Raw genomic sequence first — 6,051 nt, forward strand, 5'->3', positions numbered from 1 at the left:
TTAGATGTGTCTTCATATTTGCATGTGTTAATAATAGTATGTGTGTGTGTGTGTGCTGTGTGTATCTGAGAAGGCTGAACAAGTTGCTAGACCAGATAAGCAGAGGCTCTTGACTAACCTAGGAGTGACTCACTGGTGGTCCCTTCTGTCCCCTCTTCCCTTCTATCCTCCTAGGTTGAGAGTCTTTTGAGAGTCTGGGTGAAAGTCTAAGTGTTAGTTGCTCAGTCGTGTCCAACTGCGATCCCATAAACTTTAGCCCGTGGGTCTCCTCAGCCCATGGGATTCTCCAGGCAAGAATACTGGAGTGGGTAGCCATTCCTTACTCCAGGGGCTCTTCCTGACCCGGGAGTTAAACCCGGGTCTCCTGCGTTGCAGGCAGATTCTTTACCATCTGAGTGATCCACCAGGAAAGCCTGAGAGTCTGGGTGGATGACCTTATAAGTGCTGCATCCCTTAGGCTGTGAACACAGCCCCCTACTATTCCCATCAACTCGAGAGCCAAGAGCTTTCTGGGAAAGGCCAGATGGTCTGCTGAGGGGATGTGAAAGGCCTTTGGACCAGATCCCAAGAGGAAGATATATTTAACTGTGGCTGAGCTAGCAAAGATTTTGGAGGGGGAGGTGATGAAATTGTTATATATCTTAATTGTGATGGTGGTTACATAATTGTGTATGTTTGTCAAAACTTACAGAATTGTACACCAAAAAAGTGAATTTTGCTGTAAATCATACCTTAATTTAAAAATAGGAAAAAGTCTGTATAATTGACAATTGAATAATTTAGTATTTTTTCAGCTGTGAACAAAACCAGTGACACACTATCAATTTGCTAGTTTATATCAATTTGTCTTTAGTATGGTGGATAAAAAACCATGTAAGAGTAATTACATATAGAAAAATTAAAGAAATTCAATTGTTGAAATGATTAAATTTATAATAATGAATTGACAGAATTAAACAGCATAAGACTTTTAACACATCAAGTATTAACTATAATCAAACTGAATTTCTAAAAAACTTCACAGAATTATGTCCTAGTTTATATTTGGGGACCTCTTTGTTTTTATTCACACATAAGAAAATGTTCCTTTTTTATTTTGGCTGTGCCACACAGTATACCAGATCTTAGTTCCCCAACCAGGGATCAAACCCAAGCCCCTTGCAGTGGAAGTGATGAGTCCTAACTACTGGACAGCCAGGGAATTCCGGAGATGTTCTCTTTTAAGAGTACAGTTTAATGTACTCTGTGGACAAAGAAGAGATATTATCAGGTTGCTTGTAACTGTGGAGCTTGCAATATTAACAATTGCTATTCAATGCAATACACTAACAATGTTCAACAGATTTTAGCAAATGTTAAAGAAATGGTTTGTGTTTTTTCTGAGTCTGAATAAAAGTTCATGAAATCTCAGGAAGAGGAGGAGGAAGAAGAAAGATGCATATGCCACTCCTGGGGACTGGAAACACTCAGTAAACGGCACTCAGGAACCAGGAAACCCAGGTTAGAATCCTCACTATGCAATGTGCTCGGATGATGTGACCTTGGCAGATTTCTCATTCTCTCAAGTCTTTGGCTTACCCAGTTTAACAGAGAAGTACAGTTTCTAATACCTGCAACTTTCAGAGTCCTTTTATAGCTTTCCCACCTCAGATACCCTATAATTAGAAAGATATCTCTGAAACAAACTGCATAGATTTCCCATTTTTTATTAATAAAAGATACATTAATCTTATGTTCAGACCTTTTAATTAACACAAGATATGTAGACCACAACAGTTAATGTAATTCTAGCCAAAAGCAAAAGAAAAGGAAGCTTGGTGGTGTTTTTTGACCTGCACAGGCTTCTCCTAGATAAAAGTATTATTCTCCTCCACTAGACTTTCTCAAATGTTGGAATTGGCCAAAAGCCCTCACCAAGATAATTTTCATAAGCTCCTAGGGGCAAGGCGATAAAAACTGAAGAACTGGTTTTGATTTTCAACCGAATGTCTCTGAAGCTGCTATTCAGAGGTGTGCCTGGGCCACCCCTTGGCCTGTTGTCTCAACTGCTGCCTGCTACCCACTAAGTTTGCTATTGTTCAGATTGTAAGTTATCCCCATTTGTGCCTCTGATTCCTGGGAACCCTGAGGGTAACAGGCAGGGCTGCCATTCACAAGTATACAGACTGAGCTCTGCCCAAGAGATACCATTCATTGTGGTCACTATTCCTTCACATAGTTATTATGACAGTTTCCCAACAGATGGCAGTAAAGTATCTTAAGAAAGGGGCATCTGTTTCTAGTTCACCCCAAATCACAGCATGAACTACCAGTGGGGCTCCATTTTCTCTGCATTGCCCAATGTAGTGCTGGTAAACAGCAGGACGCACGAAGTAGAACTGGGCCTCACAGAACTAGAAAGGCAGCACCAGTTTCTCTCTCTCTCTTTCTCTCTCTCTGTCTCTCCTGGCTTCTTCCAGTTCCTCTGCTCTTTCTTCCCCCTCACCTTCCATCCACATTCCTTATTCATCTGTTTGCAAGTGCACTGTGTTGGATAACTGGAGTCTGCAACCATTCTTACCGCCTTCTATTACACCCAGGGCCACCTCCATGGGTGTATGTATGCCCTATGCACAGGACTCTGTATTGAGAACTTGATTTAATGCTGGGTTGTTGCCAACATTAAATTTTATTGATTTATTTTTTTGGTTGTTCGAAGGGACTTGCTGGATCTTAATTCCAGGACCAGGGATGGAATTGGGCCCTAGAAGTGAGTGCGCCAAGCCACTGGACCGCCAGAGAATTGCCTTAAAATTCTTAGTAACTTTATCTTTGAACTTTTGTAAGTGAAGTCTAATGGGATGAAGGAGCAGGCTCATGAGCAGATGGTGTTCCTTGCTGTCTCATTCCCGTACAACCTCTAGAGTACTACACGTGTGGTGAATTCCGATGGACCTTTGATGCCCGGTAATTCACGAGACTCAAAGCTAGTACAAGGCAAACTCGTGATGTCTACAGCTGCATAAGCAGCGGCGCTGACTATTCCGACAGGGTGTGCTTTCTGTTCAAACCGGAACTTGCTTCTAACACAGAAAGAAGGCAATGGCATTCTAAGAAAGGCAGGGCTTCCCTGGTGGCCCAGTGGTTAAGAATCCCCATTGCAGTGCAAGGGACACAGGTTCCATCCCTGGTCTGGGAAGATCCCACATGCTGAGGAGCTGCTAAGCCCATGTACTGCCAACTACAGAGTCCGCCTACTGCAACCACTGAAGCCTTCTTCCCCAACTAGAGAAACCACCGCAATGAGAAGCCTGCACACTGCAACTAGAGAGAGCCCATGTGGGACAATGAAGATGCACCATAGCCCAAAATTAAAAAAAAAAAAAAAATCTCTTAAAATGCAGACAATAGGTTGGCCTGTGGCACAACCATCAAGTTCCAGGCTGGCCTGGGGCTCCAGTGCTCTCCTTATCCTCACTGAGCTGCTCCCTGGTGCAGAAGAAGCCATGGTGCTTTGGATCACCAGGGACACGAAGACTAATGCTGAAAATAAGCTGAAGATCAGTATGGCAGGGGCAAAGCGCTTTCTGTGACCACTGTTGCAACCCCTAAGCCTGGGCCGAGGCCCCGAACAGCTCTTGGAGACATCCGTAACAAAGTCAGGGAACAGCCGCAGGCACACTGCCCCTGAAAAAGGAAGCAAAAACTAGCTGCAGGAAAAGTTACTGCTAAAAAAGTAGCAAAGCCTCTGGAAAAGGCTCCAGTACACCTGCCGGAGCCCCAACTGGGGCCGGAGACAGAACCGGAGCCTGTTAAGGAAGAGAAACTTTCCCCTGAGCCCATTTTGGTCGATACTCCCTCTCCAAGCCCCATGGAAACATCTGGCTGTGCCCCTGCAGAAGAATATCTGTGTCAGGCTTTCTCGGATATAATTCTTGCAGTGAGTGATGTGGATGCAGAAGATGGAGTGTATCCAAACCTCTGTAGTGAATATGTAAAAGATATCTATGCTTATCTGAGACAACTTCAGGAAGAGCAAGCCATCAAACCAAAATACCTAAAGGGTTGTGAAGTCACTGGAAACATGAGAGCCATCCTAATTGACTGGCTAGCGCATGTTCAAATGAAATTCAGGTTACTGCAGGAGAACATGTACATGACTGTTCCAAAATTGATCGGTTCATGCAGGATAATTGTGTGCCCAAGAAGATGCTGCAGCTGGTTGGAGTCACTGCCATGTCTGGTGCAAGCAAATACGAGGAAACATACCCTCCAGAAATCGGTGACTTTGCCTTTGTGACTGACAACACTTACACCAAGGTCCAAATCAGACAGATGGAAATGAAGATTCTAAGAGCTGTAAATTTTAGTCAGGGTCGCCCTCTTCCCCTGCATTTCCTTCAGAGAGCATCTAAGATTGGAGAGGTTGATGTTGAGCTACATAATCTGGCCAAATATCTGATGGAATTAACTATACTGGACTACAATATGATGTACTTTCCTCCTCAAATTGCAGCGGGAGCTTTTTGCTTGGCACTGAAAATTCTTGATAATGGTGAATGGACACCAACTCTACAGCATTACCTGTCATACACTGAAGAATCCCTTCTTGTTGTTATGCAACACCTGGCAAAAATACGGTCATGGTGAATCGTGGGCTGACAAAGCACATGACTATCAAGAACAAGTATGCCGCATCTAAGCATGCTAAGATGAGAGCACAGCTGAATTCTGCTCTAGTTCAAGATTTAGCCAAGGCTGTGGCAAAGGTGTAACTTGTGACCTTTGGGATACTATCTGCAAATAAAATTGGCACCATGTGCCATCTGTACATGTTATATGTTACATTTATTTACTTTTAATAAAGTTGTATTCCTTTTCACTTATCCCTTAACTCATTTGAACGTGGCTACTTTCCCCTTGAGGATAAAAACTGTTTTAAAGGTATGGTGGGGATGGTTTAAAAACAAACAAACCAACAAACAGTTTTCAGTTACCTGGGGACCCAACTAATATGTACAATTGGTTCTTCTTGCTTTTTGTTTTATGTGCCTGGCTTTACTTTAGATGATTTTCTAAGCTCTTGAAGGCATTTGAAATCCTGATGTACTTTATATATAATACTGTATGTAAGCCCAAATCATCTTAAGAGACTCTGGTGCCTAGTTCTACATAAGGAAAAGTCTACCATCTCATTCCTAGTCCTCCTGATTGCTGTTTCCTCTGGTGGTTGCTGCCATAATTCTAAGTAATCTACTAGTACTGCTTTCTTAAATAATCAACTTTAGCTAGCGTCAGCATTTTCACTTGGAAAAATAAGAATCTTAATTTATATTCAAAGCCTAATTTTTGTTTATTAGTTAAGAAAATAACACAATACTTAAAACAAAATTTAAAAATGCAGACAATGGAAGAACCCTAGCATATTCTTATTTATGTGACTTCCTTGTGGTAACCGATGAGTTGCCAAAACTGGTGACATAAAAGGAAAGGGAAAAACAGGGAAACCCATAGTTCTTTTCCTTTCAGGCGTTTCTCATTTATCAGTAAGTCAAAGAATATTGGTAGAACATGTGCTCATCAAGAAGTGAAATAAAATCGGTTGAGTTACTTTTTGCAGTAATTCCACTATTCATGTAAGAATAAAATGCATATGTATATATGAGTTTCAAAGCAGAACTGTATAATTTTGGCAATTCTACATGCAGTAAAACCCTCTGATATTTGCATTTAAACTGCCACTGCACAATATAAAATCAAATATAAAATTCAAGCTAATAATTTACTATTTAAATTTTTCTTTGCTTAGACAAACATTAAATAAAAACACCAGGACACATCAAGAAGAAGATCCTGGAAGGAAGGGAAAACCTCTACATTTTAGTACTTTTAATAGCACTATTTCTTTCCTGCTTTTTGAAAAAGGAGCTCTGCATTTTGTTTTCTTTTTTATTGAAATATAGCTGATGTACAATACTATGTAAGTTTCAGGTGTACTACTTAGTGATTTGATATTTGCATGCATTATGAAATAATCACCATGATAAGTTTAGTACCCATCTTTCCCCAATC

The 6,051-nt window shown here is 41.2% G+C and overlaps 1 pseudogene; it reads left to right on the plus strand.

Annotated features, from left to right (window-relative positions):
- The first annotated feature begins 3,485 nt into the window (after positions 1-3,485).
- LOC110144852 (G2/mitotic-specific cyclin-B1 pseudogene) lies at positions 3,486-4,810 on the plus strand (annotated as a pseudogene).
- Positions 4,811-6,051: the final 1,241 nt, after the last annotated feature.

Source organism: Odocoileus virginianus, chromosome 10 (assembly GCF_023699985.2).
Source record: "Odocoileus virginianus isolate 20LAN1187 ecotype Illinois chromosome 10, Ovbor_1.2, whole genome shotgun sequence".
NCBI classification, from domain to species: Eukaryota; Metazoa; Chordata; class Mammalia; order Artiodactyla; family Cervidae; genus Odocoileus; species Odocoileus virginianus.